General features: G+C 43.2%; 1 protein-coding gene across 3 annotated transcripts in view; it reads left to right on the top strand.

Moving 5' to 3' along the window:
* LOC106567450 (voltage-dependent N-type calcium channel subunit alpha-1B) overlaps positions 1-19566 on the top strand; it is a 225761-nt gene that overhangs the window by 40448 nt on the left and 165747 nt on the right. The window lies entirely within an intron of this gene.

The raw sequence follows: 19566 nt of genomic DNA, 5'->3' as shown, positions 1-19566 counted from the left end.
GATAGCGGGGTGCTCCCTCTGCTGTTTCCTGAAGTCCATGATCAGCTCCTTTGTTTTGATGACGTTGGGTGAGGTTATTTTCCTGGCACCACACTCCCAGGGCCTTCACCTCCTCCCTGTAGGCTGTCTCGTCATTATTGGTAATCAGGCCAAGTACTGTTGTGTCATCTGCAAACTTAATGATTGAGTTGGAGGCGTGCATGGCCATGCAGTCATGGGTGAACAGGGAGTACAGGAGGGTGCTGAACACGCTCCCTTGTGGGGCCCCTGTGTTGAGGATCAGGGAAGTGGAGGTGTTGTTTCCTACCTTCACAACCTGGTGGACAGCTTGTCAAAGTCCTGGACCCAGTTGCGCATGGCGGGGTTCATACCCACAGCCCTGATCTTGAGCTTGGAGGGTACTATGCTGAGCTATAATCAATGAACAGCATTCTTACATAGGTATTCCTCTTGTCCAGGTGGGATAGGGCAGTGTGATGGCGATTGCATTGTCTGTGGATCTATTGGGGCAGTAAGCAAATTGAAGTGGGTCTAAGGTCTCAGGTAAGGTAGAGGTGATGTGATCCTTGACTAGTCTTTCAAAGCACTTCATTATGACAGAAGTGAGTGCTACGGGGCGATAGTCATTTAGTTCAGTTACCTTTGCTTTCTTGAGTACAGGAACAATGGTGGACATCTTGAAGCAAGTGGGGACAGCAGACTGGGATAGGGAGAGATTGAATATGTCCGTAAACACTCCAGCCAGCTGGTCTGCGCATGCTCGGAAGATGTGGCTAAGGATGCCGTCTGGGCCGGCAGCCTTGTGAGTGTTAACCTCTCTGGGGTATGTGGGACGCTAGCTTCCCACCTGCGGGACACACTATTCAACAGCCAGTGAAATAGCAGGGCGGCAAATTCAAAACAACAAAAATCTCATAATTCAAATTTCTCAAACATACAACTATTATATCCCATTTTAAAGATACACTTCTCGTTAATCCAACCACATTGTCCGATTTCAAAAAGGCTTTACGGCAAAAGCATAACATTAGATTATGTTAGGACAGCACCTAAACAAGAAAAACCACACAGCCATTTTCCAAGCAAGGAGAGGAGTCACAAAAACCAGAAATACAGCTAAAATGAATCAATAACCTTTGATGATCTTCATCAGATGGCACTCATAGGACTTCATGATACACAATACATGTATGTTTTGCTCGATAAAGTTCATATTTATATCCAAAACCCCCATTTTACATTGGCGTGAAATGTTTTGCCTCCCAAAACTTCCGGTGAATGAGCACATCAATTTACAGAAATACTCATCATAAACGTTGATAAAATATTCAACAGTTATTTAAAGAATTATAGATACACTTCTCCTTAATGCAACCGCTGTGTCAGATTTCAAAAAAGCTTTACGGCGAATGCAAATTTAGCAATAATCTGAGTACAGTGCTAACAAGCCATACAGATAGCCACCATTTTGGAGTCAACAGAAATGACAAAAATTACATGATAAATATTCACTTACCTTTGATCTTCATCAGAATGCACTCCCAGGAATCCCAGTTCCAGAATAAATGTTTGTTTTGTTCAATAAAGTCCATAATTTGTCCAAATACCTCCTTTTTGTTCGCACGTTCAGTCCACTACTCCAAATGCAGGAAGCGCGCGCAAAACGTCACGACAAAAAGTTCTATTTACGTTCGTAGAAATATGTCAAACGATGTATAACATCAATCTTTAGGACGTTTTTAACATAAATCTTCAGTAATATTCCAACCGGACAATTCCAATGTCTTCAGAAAAGAAAAACACAGCTCATTCTCACATGAGTGTGCACCTCTGAGCTCATGTCATTTTCTCTGTCAGCTACTTCCAGGAGCTCTTATTCTCTCCATATTCACAGTAGAAGCATGAAACAACGTTCTAAAGACTGTTGACATCTAGTGGAAGCCTTAGGAAGTGCAAAAAGAACCCTAAGTCACTGTATACTGTATAGGCAATCACTTGAAAAACTACAAACCAAAATGTACACACTTCCTGGTTGGATTTTTCTCAGGTTTTTGCCTGCCATATGAGTTCTGTTATACTCACAGACATAATTCAAACAGTTTTAGAAACTTCAGAGTGTTATCTATCCAAATCTACTAATAATATGCATATCCTACCTTCTGTGCCTGAGTAGCAGGCAGTTTAATTTGGGCACGCCTTTCATCCGGACGTCAAAATACTGCCCCCTACCCTAGAGAAGTTAACACGCTTAAATGTCTTTCTCACGTCGGCCACAGAGAAGGAAAGCCCACAGTCCTTGGGAGCTGGCCGCGTCGGCGACACTGTTATCCTCAAAGTGGGCAAAAAAGGTGGTTTAGCTTATCCGGAAGCAAGACGTCGGTATAGTTCCAGACACTATGTAGAATCTAATGACAAGGCACATTGAAGCCGTTCTGGCTCATAGTAGCCCAACGCGCTATTAAGTCATTATGTTGGTGTATTCTTTACTTTGGCAGTTACCTGTAGTTATGCTAATGATTTCAACACCCATAAGAGAGGAGGGAAAATTAGCTTCTAGTGTGGGAGAAGTGGTTCTGCTGGGTTGCCAGCAGGAATATATTCAATGCCCTTTTTAATGGGAGTTTCTGTCTTATAGTAAGTTCAATATGAGTACAGTGCATTCGAAGCCCTTTAATTTTTCCTCATTTTGTTACATTACAGCCTTATTCTAAATATATTAAATTGTTTTTTTCCCCTCATCAATCTACACAATACCCCATAATGACAAAGCAAAAACAGGTTATTATAATCAAACATCTCTGGAGAGACCTGAAAATAGCTGTGCAGCAACGCTCCACATCCAACCTGACAAAGTTTGAGAGGATTTGCAGAGAGGAATGGGAGAAACTCCCCAAATACAGGTGTGCCAAGGTGTACAGGTGTAGCATCATACCCACGTATGGATGGCCCCCAGTAGGCTGCACATGGCTTTTCAGCACAAGGCTTTAACTTGCTAGATTGGGTTAATCGCACTCACAAGCTTACATCACAGTGCATCTTGTCAGAATGGGTCCTTCGGGAAAAATCTCCCACAATCATCTCTCTGTTTCATTAAAAATACTGTCCTCCATGAGGCTCTTAGGCTGGATTAATACATATAGAGCTTCAGCTTCCTTCCTATTTCTCTCTCTCTGCTACCCCTCTGATCTCTCCCTCTCTTTTTTCTCTCTTCTCTCTGTCTCTCTCGATTCACCCCTGGGCCCTGCACTGCCAGCAAGTCTCTCCATCCCTCCACCTGACATTTAAATGTTAACACAGCCTTAGATCTCAGCAAACCCCCCCCCATGATGCACAGTGTCAATTCCCACCGTCCCCTCATGCCCCCTGTGTTTGTCTTTGTCCCTGTGTGGATGTCTTTCTCCCTGCGTGGATGTTTTTAGTGTCTTTTCTATTGTTGTTGCCCTCAACCTGAAGACCTGTGATCTTGTTATGTCTTTATCTACTTATGGCTCTTTGTTATGGCTCCTTGTCCTTATGTCCCCTGCGTATCTGTCCCTGACTCTGATAACCCTATGTGTTTGTGATCAGTTCTGTATGTGATAATGCCAGCCTTGTTTTGTTGTTAGCTCTGTCTGTGTGTTGCAGACAGCCATCCCTTCATTTACTCTCTCTCTCTTCCTCCCCTCTCTCTCTCTCCTCTTTTTCTCTCTGTGCCTCTCCCTCTCTCTGCCCACGACCTGAAGGAAGGCTGTGCTCCTCTCAGCAGAGAATCATATTCTTTCTATCCATTGCTATCTACGTATGCATGGCTTTTTCTTATCAAAGTGTGTGTGTATGCATGTGTTTTGTGTGCACTCTGGCGTCACACTGCTCACTCAACTAATCATAGTATGTATATGAATCGTTATGGAGGATATTTTAGTTTACATTATGGAGGAATTCGTTCTCAATTAATATTGACATTAGTCTTGTCCATATTCTTGCGTGTGTGCCCCTTTGCAGTGTGACATTAGGAAAAACTCTCTCGCTCCATCTAATGCTGTGCTACTCCCACAAACCCGATGGAGCTGTTGTCATGTCACCTTCCTGTTTCTATGGTGACAGGGTGCGATCTATGGTCAGTGTGGCTCAATCTCAGTATTCTCAGAAACACATGAACACTAACGCTTATGCACATCATGCAGGCACACACACACTCATTGACCCATTCAATCATGACCTTTCACATGCCATCTAACATTCATGAACATTCATGCACGCACGCACACTCAGACACACTTAAGGCAGGAGGCACTGAGTTCCTTCTCTAACCCTCTCGCTCTCTCCCTTTATCCCACAATGTGCATACACACACACACACACACACACACACACACACACACACACACACACACACACACACACACACACACACACACACACACACACACACACACACACACACCGAAGAACTATGTAATCCTTACAGTCTATCTCTTTAGCTTGAGTTACCATCCACACACACCTGCTTCACACATACTCCAACTGATGGGAAACCAATATGAAATGATGCATCTCACCAGCTGGTACTGAACCACAGGCAAGACCAACCCATATGATTGGCATCAACCTCAAATACTGTATGTATTGATGTCATATTATTCTAGTGAAAAGCATGAGCTGGCAAATAGTTCATCAATTTAGTGGAGGTGCTGACTAAAGGTGAGTGAACTGTAGGCTATAAAAATAGAGAGTCGCACACTCTATATGTAAGCTCATAGTAATTTGTTGGGTAAAACACAAGTTTCGGCATCACTGTGCCTTCTCCAGCTTGAAGAAGCAAGGCAGAGTGGCTGAAACCTTGGTATTTATCCCAACAAATTACTGGAAGCTTACATATAGTGTGTGCGACTTTATTTTTATCATAATTATATTATACCCCATATAATAAGACAGTGACAGCATGAGTGGGAGGATGATACCTTGCATGACAATGAGAGAGTTGACAGGTACAGCTGACAGCGTGCTGTAGTGTACTCTATATTTCTCTTTTTCTAATACATTTTTATTTTCTTCCTTTCTTTATTTCTCTCTGTCCTCCCTCTGCTGTGCACATAAGATAAAATGGTTGCATGTCAAGGGGGTTGAAACGTGCATATATATATATATGTGTGTGTGTGTGTGGAGGGGGTTTGCTCCTCTCCCTGGCCCCTGGGTGGAGACAGCTGTCCAGGCTGAGGGGTCTACTGTATGAGCTGGCAAAGGTGTGAATCTCTGAACCCTACCAGCATAATCTGCTCATTTTCCCCTAATTTTCCACTGGCCTCATCCAAGGGCTTGACACACAGAGCACTGTGATTGTGTGTGTGTGTGAAGACTTTTATATACATTATTTATTATAGTACTACTGCATTGTTGAAAAAGCAAAGAAGAAATGCATTTCACTGTACTAGTGCACCTGACAATAACTTGAAACGTGGACCTTCTGGCTATGGGAGAGCACAGTATCAGAGCTCCAGTATGGCCCACAGAATTACACTGCTCAAAAAAATAAAGGGAACACTTTAACAACACATCCTAGATCTGAATGAAATAAATAATCTTATTAAATACTTTTTTCTTTACATAGTTGAATGTGCTGACAACAAAATCACACAAAAATAATCAATGGAAATCCAATTTATCAACCCATGGAGGTCTGGATTTGGAGTCACACTCAAAATTAAAGTGGAAAACCACACTACAGGCTGATCAAACTTTGATGTAATGTCCTTAAAACAAGTCAAAATGACGCTCAGTAGTGTGTGTGGCCTCCACGTGCCTGTATGGCCTCCCTACAATGCCTGGGCATGCTCCTGATGAGGTGGCGGATGGTCTCCTGAGGGATCTCCTCCCAGACCTGGACTAAAGCATCCGCCAACTCCTGGACAGTCTGTGGTGCAACGTGGCGTTGGTGGATGGAGCGAGACATGGTGTCCCAGATGTGCTCAATTGGATTCAGGTCTGGGGAACGGGCGGGCCAGTCCATGGCATCAATGCATTCCTCTTGCAGGAACTGCTGACACACTCCAGCCACATGAGGTCTAGCATTGTCTTTCATTAGGAGGAACCCAGGGCAAACCACACCAGCATATGGTCTCACAAGGGGTCTGAGGATCTCATCTCGGTACCTAATGGCAGTCAGGCTACCTCTGGCGAGCACATGGAGGGCTGTGCGGCCCCCCAAAGAAATGCCACCCCACACCATGACTGACCCACCGCCAAACCGGTCATGCTGGAGGATGTTGCAGGCAGCAGAACGTTCTCCACGGCGTCTCCAGACTCTGTCACGTCTGTCACGTGCTCAGTGTGAACCTGCTTTCATCTGTGAAGAGCACAGGGCGCCAGTGGCGAATTTGCCAATCTTGGTGTTCTCTGGCAAATACCAAACGTCCTGCACGGTGTTGGGCTGTAAGCACAACCCCACCTGTGGACGTCGGGCCCTCATACCACCCTCATGGAGTCTGTTTCTGACCGTTTGAGCAGACACATGCACATTTGTGGCCTGCTGGAGGTCATTTTGCAGGGCTCTGGCAGTGCTCCTCCTGCTCCTCCTTGCACAAAGGCGGAGGTAGCGGTCCTGCTGCTGGGTTGTTGCCCTCCTACGGCCTCCTCCACGTCTCCTGATTTACTGGCCTGTCTCCTGGTACCGCCTCCATGCTCTGGACACTACGCTGACAGACACAGCAAACCTTCTTGCCACAGCTCACATTGATGTGCCATCCTGGATGAGCTGCACTACCTGAGCCACTTGTGTGGGTTGTAGACTCTGTCTCATGCTACCACTAGAGTGAAAGCACCGCCAGCATTCAAAACTGACCAAAACATCAGCCAGGAAGCATAGGAACTGAGAAGTGGTCTGTGGTCCCCACCTGCAGAACCACTCCTTTATTGGGGGTGTCTTGCTTATTGCCTATAATTTCCACCTGTTGTCTATTCCATTTGCACAACAGCATGTGAAATTTATTGTCACTCAGTGTTGCTTCCTAAGTGGACAGTTTGATTTCACAGAAGTGTGATTGACTTGGAGTTACATTGTGTTTTTTAAGTGTTCCCTTTATTTTTTTGAGCAGTATATAATCACTAGAATTCCATTCCCTAATATTTACTGTAGGATTTGGAAGCAGAAAAAGTGCACAGTTAAAGTTATGTAGTCTCAATTAGCCTAGCTCGCGTAACTAGCTTCTCTTGTTTTAATGCAGTCAATACTAGGGATTCCCTTACAAAAAAATGTTGCAGTTTTGAAACTGCAGTAAAAGTGCAGTAACTGCAGTCAACTGTGGTATTTTGGACGCAGTGATTGCAGAATAACTATAGTGTACTGCAGTTGAACTGCAGTTTTACTACACTGCAAAATTACTGCAGTAAATAAAAATGTGTTATTTTGGACTTGCAGCATACTGCAATTATAGTGCATTCTAACTACAGTTATACTACGCTGTACTGCAGTTTATACTGCAATCTGACTGCAATCTTTTTTCATAAGGGTTAATATTTTCCCGAAAATCAATCAAGTTTCAGTACCGGGAATAATTCATAATTTTCCTGAGAGTCCCGGAAATACCGTAGAAATCGGAAGTGCCCATTTTTATAGCGTTTAAAACCAATATATGGTCACTCAGGATTCTCCCAAAATGTGATTGCCACTGCGCCCCTATGTAAAGATTTCACAGCAAGTGAAACTGATATTTAGTAATGATAGAGTAACTTTGATCACCAATGGCATTGTTGTGAATTGCAAAACAGTCTGTTCATAAATTCGAGCGTGTTGACCAAAGTTGCTAAGCTTGCTCGATAACCTCCATCGAATGACAGAATATCACCTATTTGGCAAAGTAAAGTTGATAATTATAGAGATACCAGATCAGCTCATAAATAACGGGGACACGAAGAGAGGAAATTGTTTAAATATCGAGATATCTTAACAGGGACCAACTCTGTTTAAAAAAATATCCATATCTACTGTTTGTTGATCACACATTCTCTACTGAAACTCTCATATGGGCAGCAATATGAGACAGCGCAGAAAAGCGGGGCAAATGTTATAGCGGTATTTTGACATGCATAGGCGAGATGTGCTTTGATAATGCAACTAATGGATTATAGAATAAAGTTAGGAATTTTCATGCAAGATGAGAATCAGGATTTTGGGTTTCAGTGGGATTGGGACGATAGGAATATAGCCTAGGCTACTATGTGAGTCAATTGATAAATAATACACTTGATTTAGGCTACAATATTGCATGCTAAATGTTTCAATCAGTGATAGATAAGTTACCACTTCCACTTGTCCAGCCAGAGCTCAATCAACCAAATATACAGACAGTAAACTGTATTCTGGTCAAGTCCATCCTTTTCAACTGTTGCTTTACATGTACTACTCTATCCACGTATTCTTGAGAGAGAGAGAGAGATTTTAAATTCTTCTAAGTAGCAACCCTTTGCCTTGATGACAACTTTGCACACTTGGAATTCTCTCAACTAGCTTCACCTGTAATGCTTTTCTTACAGTCTTGAAGGAGTTCCCACATATGCTGAGCACTTGTTGGCTGTTTTTCCTTCACTCTGCGGTCCAACTCATCCCAAACCAACCACCACTTGGGTTGAGGTCAGGTGATTATGGAGGCCAGGTCATCTGATGCAGCACTCCATCACTCTCCTTCTTGGTCAAATAGCCCTTACACAGCCTGGAGGTGTGTTGGGTCATAGTCCTGTTGAAAAACATATGATAGTCGCACAAACCAGATGGGATGGGGTTAAAGTAAATTATCATCATGATTCCTCTAATGAATGTGTCTGCCTGTCCCTGTACCTGTTTCGCTGGGGCCTACTGCTGTGTCGAGCAAGCAAATCTCTCCCTATTTCTGGGGAGGGGAAACATGCTCCAATGTATAACATTTTAAAATCCAAAACACAGCCATCCTGTTGTCACAGTTAAGGAGGTTCTTAGATTTCTGGTATTCTTATTTCTCAACTCAACATTTTTAACTCAATAGCAACTATTTTACAACCGAGATATTTGATATGGCATTGAGATACGGAGTGAGCGAAATTCTCATTGGCATTGCGATTGCGTAGGCCTCATTGGACGATATACAACTGCAATGTTTTTTTGGACATAACATTTACTGTTAGATTAATACATGGCTATTAGCAATGGGCATTATATTTTTATTTAACCTTTATTTAACCAGGTAGGCCAGTTGAGAACAAGTTCTCATTTACAACTGCGACCTGGCCAAGATAAAGCAAAGCAGTGCGACAAAAACAACAACACAGAGTTACACATAAACAAACATACAGTCAATAACACAATAGAATAATCTATGTACAGTACAGTGTGTGCAAATGTAGTAAGATTAGGGAGTAGTAGAAAGATTAGGGAGTAGTAGAAAAATTAGGGAGTAGTAGAAAGATTAGGGAGTAGTAGTAAGATTAGGGAGGTATATTTAGAGTCAGCAATCTTGTTATGAGTTTCCACTTAAACGTAGGTGGTGAATTAGCCCCAAATAAATGAGCCTATGATATTATTGCCCCCCCCAAAAGGTATGTGCACAGCCCTAACCATTTGGGATGAAGGCATTGGCTAATAGACAAACTATATACATGCCAAGCTGAGGACCCAGCAGAAGAGAATGCGTGAGGGTGTACCTCCTTGGAATGGATTACCATTGACAGAAGGTGACATAAATGTGTTGTGGAGGTAAAAGGGTCTTGCTATTCCATCTCCCTGGTGTGATTTGAACATTAATTTGGAGACTGATTTGGCCTCTCGCTAACAGGGACCGTCATAGGAAAAAGAAAATGGCTTTTCTTCTTTCACCCCTTTCACCTCATCTACTGTTCACATAAATAAATTATGATCTGTCGCCATCCAAGAATAATTATTTTCATTAGGTTTTAATATGCAGTGGCCCCAGAGCGGGATGCAGTCTTTTCATGGAGTCGATAAGTCATTGATCTGAAATTCTATTGTGCCTGTTCGAGAAGGTGTAATGTAAGCACTACCTCATCTGATATGGGCGCACTGAGAACAGTAACGATTTCTGGGTCTGGTTCACAGCTTCTTCTACCGCCTGTTCTCGCCATTTGATAGCATGCTTTGTTCTTTGTTCTTATTTTCCTACACAATGGGAAATGAAACCAAACTCACTTGGTTTTTAACACCATTATCTGTGTGATTTAAGTAGCCATAAGTAGCTTTTTATTGAGAAATCAACACTACTTGATGTGCTCATACAGTCTGGAAGTATGTCTGGTGTGGTTATATTTAGCTGTCACTATTTGCTGTATACTGAGGGAAGAATGAATTATTGTTATGGGAGTGAGTGATGTAACGTAACATATACCCAAGGGAGAGGAGGAGAGTTTCTCAGACAGAAAGACAGGCCATGTGTAGCAGTCAATTGCTGCGCTGTTTCTTGTTTGTTTGCGGAAATCATTATTTTGGGTAATGAGAGACACTCAAAGGAAGTTGTCTGCTTTCGTCTGAACATAAAATAATTCACCCTCAAAGATATAAATTGTTCCTTTTAAGTTATGTTTGTGTGCGTGTGTGCATGCGTCTGTTTTGTGATAATTATCTGGTACCTCAGTTGGCTGTGTTCCTACACTATACAGTATATACAAAAGTATGTGGACACCGCTTCAAATTAATGGATTCATCTATTTCAGCCACACCCGTTGCTGACAAGTGTATAAAATCGAGCACACAGCCATGCAATCTCCATAGAGAAACATTGGCCTTACTGAAGAGCTCAGTGACTTTCAATGTGGCACCATCATAGGATGCCACCTTTCCAACAAGTCAGTTCGTGAAATCTCGGCCCTGTTAGTGCTGCCTTGGTCAACTGTAAGTGCTGTTATTGTGAAGTGGACACGTCTAGGAGCAGCAACGGCTCAGCCGCGAAATGGTAGGCCACACAAGCTCACAGAATGGGACGTTGAGTGCCGAAGCAAGTAACGCATAACATTTGTCTGTCCTCGGTTGCAACACTCACTACCGAGTTCCAAACTGCATCTGGAAGCAAAGTCAGCACAATAACTGTTTGTCGGGAACTTCATGAAATAGGTTTCCATGGCCGAGCAGCCGCACACAAGCCTAAGATTACCATGCACAATGCCAAGCGTTGGCTGGAGAGGTGTAAAGCATTCCGCCATTGGACTCTGGAGCAGTGGAAACGCGTTCTCTGGAGTGATGAATCACGCTTCACCAGCTGGCAGTCCGACGGACGAATCTGGGTTTGGCGGATGCCAGGAGAACGCTACCTGCCCCAATGCATAGTGGCAGTTCGGTGGAGGAGGAATAATGGTCTGGGGCTGTTTTTCATGGTTCGGACTAGGCCCCTTAGTTCCAGTGAAGGAAAATCTTAACAGCATACAATTTAATAAAAATGGCGCCGGAAGAAATGGCAGCAGTTTTACCGGTGCCCAACCAGTTGTGCTATTATGTGGTTTTTTTCATGTTATTTGTAACTTATTTTGTACATAATGTTTCTGCAACCGTAACTTACGGCAAAAAATAGCTTCTGGATATCAGGACAGCGATCACTCACCTCAGATTAGACAAAAAAAAATATTCAACAAGCAAGACGCACAGGACATTCTCCAAACACCCGACAGGGCCAATGTCCCCGTTATTTGCAAGAGGAAGAAACGCAGGTACAGGGGACACAAAGTGGGATGCCTCGTGAGGACCCGCAGAAGGTGAGTGGGCAAGCTGCCGTTACTGTCAATATTACTCGCCAACGTGCAATTATTGGACAATAAAATAGATGAGGTACGATCACTAATATCCTACCAATGGGACATCAAAAACTGTAATATCCTATGTTTCACGGAATCGTGGCTGAATGACAACATGGATATTAAGCTAGCGGGATATACGCTGCACCAGCAAGCTAGAACAGCACACTCCGGTAAGACGGGGGGGGGGGGGGGGGGGCAAGTCTGTGCATATTTGTGAACAACAGCTGGTGCACGAAATCTGAGGAAGTCTCTAGATTTTGCTCGCCTGAAGTAGACTATATTGTGATAAATTGCAGGCCACACTACTTGCCTAGAGAGTTTTCAGCTATACTTTTCGTGGCTGTTTATTTACCACCACAGACAGATGCTGGCACTAAGACCACACTCAGTCAGCTGTAAAAGGAAATGAGTAAACAGGAAACCACTCACCCAGAGGCGGTGCTCCTAGTGACCGGAGACTTTAATGCAGGGAAACTTAAATCAGTTCTACCAAATCTCTATCAACATGTTAAATGTGCAACCAGAGGGAAAAAAATTCTACATCACCTGTACTCCACACACAGAGACGCGTACAAAGCTCTCCCTCGCCCTCCATTTGGTAAATCCGACCACAACTCTATCCTCCTGATTCCTGCTTACAAGCAAAAATTAAAGCAGGAAGCACCAGTGACTCAGTCTATAGAAAAGTGGTCAGATGAAGCAGATGCTAAACTACAGGACTGTTTTGCTATCACAGACTGGAACATGTTCCAGGATTCTTCCGATGGCATTGAGGAGTACACCACATCAGTCACTGGCTTTATCAATAAGTGCATCGAGGACATCGTCCCCACAGTGACTGTACGTACATACCCTAACCAGAAGCCATGGATTACAGGCAACATTCGCACTGAGCTAAAGGACAGAGATGCCGCTTTCAAGGTGTGGGACTCTAATCCGGAACTTACAAGAAATCCTGCTATGCCCTGCGACGAACCATCAAACAGGCAAAGCGTCAATACAGGGCTAAGATTGAATCATACTACACCGGCTCCGACGCTCGTCTTATGTGGCAGGGCTTGCAAACTATTACAGACTACAAAGGGAAGCACAGCTGCGAGCTGCCCAGTGACACGAGCCTACCAGACGAGCTAATTCACTTCTATGCTCGCTTCGAGGCAAGCAACACAGAGGCATGCATGAGAACATCAGCTGTTCTGGACGACTGTGTGATCATGCTCTCCGTAGCCGACGTGAGTAAGACCTTTAAATAGGTCAACATTCACAAGGCTGCAGGGCCAGACGATTACCAGGACGTGTGCTCTGGGCATGTGCTGACCAACTGGCAAGTGTCTTCACTGACATTTTCAACATGTCCCTGATTGAGTCTGTAATACCAACATGTTTCAAGCAGACCACCATAGTCCCTGTGCCCAAGAACACAATGGCAACCTGCCTAAATGACTACAGACCCGTAGCACTCACGTCCGTAGCCATGAAGTGCTTTGAAAGGCTGGTAATGGCTCAACATCAACACCATTATCGCAGAAACCCTAGACCCACTCCAATTTGCATACCACCCAAACAGATCCACAGATGATGCAATCTCTATTGCACTCCACACTGCCCTTTCCCACCAGGACAAAAGGAACACCTATGTGAGAATGCTATTCATTGACTACAGCTCAGCATTCAACACCATAGTACCCTCAAAGCTCATCACTAAGCTAAGGAACCTGGGACTAAACACCTCCCTCTGCAACTGGATCCTGGACTTCCTGACAGGCCACCCCCAGGTGGTGAGGGTAGGTAGCAACGCATCTCCCACGCTGATCCTCAACACTGAGCCCCCCAGGGGTGCGTGCTCAGTCCCCTCCTGTACTCCCTGTTCACCAATGTCTGCATGGCCAGGCACGACTCCAACACCATCATTAAGTTTGCAGACGACACAACAGTGGTAGGCCTGATCACAGACAATGATGAGACAGCCTATAGGGAGGAGGTCAGAGACCTGGCCGGGGGGTGCCAGAATAACAACCTATTCCCCATCAGGAAACTAAAAAGATTTGGCATGGGTCCTGAGATTCTCAAAAGGTTCTACAGCTGCAACATCGCGAGCTTCCTGATAGGTTGCATCACTGCCTGGTATGGCAATTGCTCGGCCTCCGACCGCAAGGCGCTACAGAGGGTATTGCGTACGGCCCAGTACATCACTTGGGCTAAGCTGCCTGCCATCCAGGAACTCTACACCAGGCGGTGTCAGAGGAAGGCCCTGAAAATTGTCAAAGACCCCAGCCACCCCAGTCATAGACTGTTCTCTCTACTACCGCATCGCAAGCAGTACCGGAGTTCCAAGTCTAGGACAAAAAGGCTTCTCAACAGTTTTTACCCCCAAGCCATAAGACTCCTGAACAGGTAATCAAATGGCTACCCGGACTATTTGCATTGTGTGCCCCCCCAACCCCTCTTTTTATGCTGCTGCTACTCTCTGTTTATCATATATGCATAGTCACTTTAACTATACATTCATGTACATACTACCTCAATTGGCCCGACCAATCAGTGCTCCCGCACATTGGTTAACCGGGCTATCTGCATTGTGTCCCGCCACCTGCCAAACCCTCTTTACACTACTGCTACTCTCTGTTCATCATATATAGTAACTTTAACCATATCTCCATTTACATACTACCTCAAATCAGCCTGACTAACCGGTGTCTGTATGTAGCCTCGCTACTTTTATAGCCTCGCTACTGTATATAGCCTCGCTACTGTTTTTCACTGTCTTTTTACTGTTGTTTTTATTTCTTTACTTACCTATTGTTCACCTAATACCTTTTTTGCACTATTGGTTAGAGCCTGTTGGTAGCATTTCACTGTAAGGTCTACTACACCTGTTGTATTCGGCGCACGTGACAAATAAACTTTGATTTGATTTACAATTACATTCTTGACTATTCTGTGCTTCCAAATTTGTGGCAACAGTTTGGGGAAGGCCCTTTCCTGTTTCAGCATGACAATGCCCCTGTGCACAATTCAAGGTGCATACAGAAATTGTTGAGATTGGTGTGGAATAACTTGACTGGCATGCACAGAGCCCTGACCTCAACCACATCAAACACCTTTGGGATGAATTGGAACGCTGACTGCGAGCTAGGCCTAATTGCCCAACATCAGTACCTGGCCTCACTGATGCTCTTGTGGCTGATTGGAAGCAAGTCCCCACAGCAATGTTCCAACATCTAGTGGAAAGCCTTCCCAGAAGAGTGAAGGCTCTTATTGCAGCAAAGGGGGGACCAAGTCCATATTAATGGCCATGATTTTGGAATGAGATGTTCGACGAGCAGATGTCCACATACTTTTGGTCATGTAGTGCACCTCTGAGCTTCAGTCAGTGATGGCATGACCTGTGTTGTTTCCACTAAAATCTGTGTCACTGACATTGGTACCGTAAATCCTTCTCTGCGCACAGCAGCCTTGGCATAGCTTCTCACTGAGGAAAATATCACTTTATTAGGCCTTGACATCCATTTCTATTTCAACACATCCTTTATCTGTCATTTGTTTTATTACCATATTGTTACTTGGAAAGATCAAATCATTTATAATTCAAGAAAAACATCTTGTTGTGATCATCCTCTATTCGGTCTCTTGTTCTACAATATCAGGGTGATGTCAGGGCTCCACCCACATACAATCGTAATATTTGTTATAGAGGCTATAAGCTTGTTTTTCTGGAGCCTTTGACTCACATGTCCTCCCAGTCCCCTCATTGTATGCTCACTACTAATGTGTTTATCTGGGAGATTAGTCAGCAAATGAGCGTGGGCGGACCGGGTTGGGGCGAGGTTGTTGTCTCTTTTCTACTTTCCTCTTACACATGCAGCCCAATTAGACAAAATGAATGTGAATGCAAATGGTTTCAAGTCTATGGCTAAATCTGTCCCAATGTCTCTCTCTCGCTCTCTCTCAGCTACAGAAAGCACCAATCAGAGATTGTCTGTCTTTGGAAGATGAGGTGATTATCAGTAGTTTGCGAAGTGTAGAAGTGGAGTACAAATATTACATTAGTGAAATACAGCATGCATTTTCAATGTCATAGGCTTGATCTTCTTCACTGTAGAAGGGTCAACATTTTGTGAATGTTGAGGGTCATAGTTATCTGCTCTGAGGTACAGTAGTGGTTTTCTATGACTTCTATTGATAGGTGACAATGGAGAGCAGGAGTGAATCCTTGATTCCTCACGTCCTCCCTCCTCATCTCCTTCTCAAAGCACATCGGAGCAGATCTGAGGCCAGAAGAGTGGATGTGAGGAATCAAGGGAATACAATTGAGATTAATCCCATGATTTTGATGATCCACCTCTAGACGTCTTAATGAGGTAGTACAGAGGTTGTGACAAACCCTGTGAATCAAACGGAGCAGGATGCGCCAACTCATACATCATTTGTTAATATTAATGAAAAAAGGAAGAGAAAATAGCTCCTTCCAAATGGATCACTGCTGTTGAATATCGCAAAGATTTGCCCTCTGCTCTAATCTCTCTTTCTTTCCTCAAGGCTACTAGAATCTGCCTTCCATAGTCAACAACTCTCAAACCTCAGCCCTCATCTGTTGGATTATTTACATCAACGTACTAAATTACTCTCATTTAGTGCTTTGAATGAAAATGTGCACAGGATTCATCTTTGACTATGCATCCTTTTCTACCAATTCCTTTGGTTCTCTGTTTTCCACGTGTCCTTTCTTTGCCATGTCTCCTCTCCTGCTAACAGCACTCTGGTTCAGCAGTCTCCTATTCCTTAGCTTTGAGTGAGAGCGCCATAGGGTTACTTATAGAATCAATTTAATTATAGGATCTCTATGGAGAGGCCTGTGAATGCTGAAGCTGCTCTGGCCATAATTGCACTGTAGCTTTGCAACATTCCCTTGACTATAGTGTTGCTCCACAGCTAGCCTAATGACAGAAACTTTTACTCCCCATTAAACCGCTTGAGAGCGAGCCAGAGGGTTATGGAACACCCCATTCAAGCTGAATAACCTCGCTCCTTCCATTGTTCTCCTCTCACTCATTTCCTATGATTAGACAAAGGATGAAGGGTCTCAGGCCTCCCAAATAATCTCTTGCACGTCACACCACCAAGGATTCTTAGAAATGTCACAAATTCCACTGACTGTCTTTCTCTCAGCCTTATGAAAGACACTGTTTTAGAGGCATGGGAGGAAATTTGCAGATTGTGGGAGACTACAGTGATCCCACTGGGCACAGACGTCAACTCAACATCTATTCCACGTTCAATGTAATTTTATTGAAATTACTTGGAAACAACATTTATTCAACCATTGTGTGCCCAGAGGGATGTGCATTCTGAGTCTACTGTAATGGACATTACACTCTTAGCACCTTTTTTTCTATCTAGAACCTAATAATGGTCATTTGGCTGTCCCCATAGGATAACCCTTTTGAATAACCTTTTTTGGTTCCAGGTAGAACCCTTTTGGTTCCAGGTAGAACCCTTTTGGGTTCCATGAAGAACCCTTTCCGCAGAGGGTTCTACATGGAATACAAAAGGGTTCTACCTGGAACCAGAAAGCCTATGGGAACAGCCGAAGAACCCTTTTGGAACCTTTTTTTCTAAGAGTGTATGTGTTGAGGCAGTGTGTGTGTGTGTGTGTGTGTGTGTGTACACTACTGTTCAAAAGTATGGGGTCACTTAGAAACGTCCTTGTTTTTGAAAGAAAAGCACATTTTCTGTTCATTTAAAATAACATCAAATTGATCAGAAATACAATGTTAATGTTGTAAATGTCTATTGTAGCTGGAAATGGCAGATTCTTTATGGAATATCTACATAGGCGTTGTCGTGTCTTTGGCACTCACACAAACATGCACAAACAACTGTTGTTGATAGTCTCCTTTGTTAAGGTGCCACGTTTCGCGTGCTAGCATTTAACATATACATGTTATTCAGTCATTTCACCAACACAGCTCGCTTGTGTGAACGTGCGTCTGCATAGCCAAGCTCTAAAATAGAACTTGGTTCTTCACCTCCTTATTGGATATCAGGAAGTTACAAACCCACATGGATGATTGAAAGACACACACACACACACACACACACACACACACACACACACACACACACACACACACACACACACACACAGTACCAGTCAAAGGTTTGGACACACCTACTCATTCAAGTGTATTTCTTTATTTTTACTATTTTCTACATTGTAGAATACTAGTGAAGACATCGAAACTATGAAATAACACATGGAATAATGTAGTAACCGAAAAAGTGTTAAACAAATCAAAATATTTGAGATTTTTCGAAGTAGCCACCCTTTGCGTTGATTACAGCTTTGCACACTCTTGGCATTCTCTCAACCACCTTCATGAGGTAGTCACCTGGAATGCATTTCAATTAACAGGTGTGCCTTGTTAAAAGTTTATTTGTGGAATTTCTTTCCTTAACCTGTTCAGGACAGACGTTCCGCTAGCGGAACCCCTAGCCAACAGCCAATGGCATCGCACAGCGCGAAATACAAAACCAACTAAAATACCACAATTCAATTTTCTCAAACAATCAACTATTTTACACCATTTTAAAGATAAGACTCTCGTTAATCTAACCACATTGTCCGATTTCAAAAGGGCTTTACAGCGAAAGCAAAACATTAGATTATGTTAGGAGAGTACATAGACACAAATAATCACACAGCCATTTTCCAAGCAAGCATATATGTCACATAAACCCAAACCACAGCTAAATGCAGCACTAACCTTTGATGATCTTCATCAGATGACACTCCTAGGACATTATGTTATACAATACATGCATGTTTTGTTCAATCAAGTTCATATTTATATCAAAAAACAGCTTTTTACATTAGCATGTGATGTTCAGAACTAGCATACCCACCGAAAACTTCCGGTGAATTTACTAAATTACTCATGATAAACGTTCACAAAATACATAACAATTATTTTAAGAATTCTAGATACAGAACTCCTTTATGCAATCGCTGTGTCAGATTTTAAAATAGCTTTTCGGCGAAAGCACATTTTGCAATATTCTGAGTACATAGTTCGGCCATCACGGCTAGCTATTTTGACACCCACCAAGTTTGGGGCTCACCAAACTCAGAATTACTATTAGAAAAATTTGATTACCTTTGCTGTTCTTCATCAGAATGCACTCCCAGGACTTCTACTTCAACAACAAATGTTGTTTTGGTTCCAAATAATCCATAGTTATATTCAAATAGCTCCGTTTTGTTCGTGCGTTCAGGTCACTATCCGAAGGGTGATGCACGAGCGCATTTCGTGACAAAAAATGTCAAAATATTCCATTACCGTACTTAGAAGCATGTCAAACGCTGTTTAAAATCAATTTTTATGCTATTTTTCTCGTAAAATAGCAATAATATTCCAACCGGGCAACGTTGTATTCATTCAAAGGCTGAAAGAAAAAAATTGAGTACTCTCGTGACCGCGCATCTCAGTCTCACTGTCCATCTCACTCTCACTGTCCCCAGGCTGACCACTTACAAATTCTGCTGCTGTTCTTTGCCCAGAGACAGGAGACACCCCATTCCACTTTCTGGCGGCTTTAGAGAGCCAATGGAAGCCTTAGAAAATGTCACGTTACAGCACAGATGCTGTATTTTCAATAGAGATGCAACAGAAGGACAACAAATTGTCAGACAGGGCACTTCCTATATGGAATCTTCTCAGGTTTTGGCCTGCCATATGAGTTCTGTTATACTCACAGACACCATTCAAACAATTTTAGAAACTTTAGGGTGTTTTCTATCCAAATATACTAATTATATGC

This window comes from Salmo salar, chromosome 01, assembly GCF_965601325.2.
Source record: "Salmo salar chromosome 01, fSalSal1, whole genome shotgun sequence".
Taxonomy (NCBI): Eukaryota; Metazoa; Chordata; class Actinopteri; order Salmoniformes; family Salmonidae; genus Salmo; species Salmo salar.
This window is presented reverse-complemented; position numbering and strand designations above follow the sequence as displayed.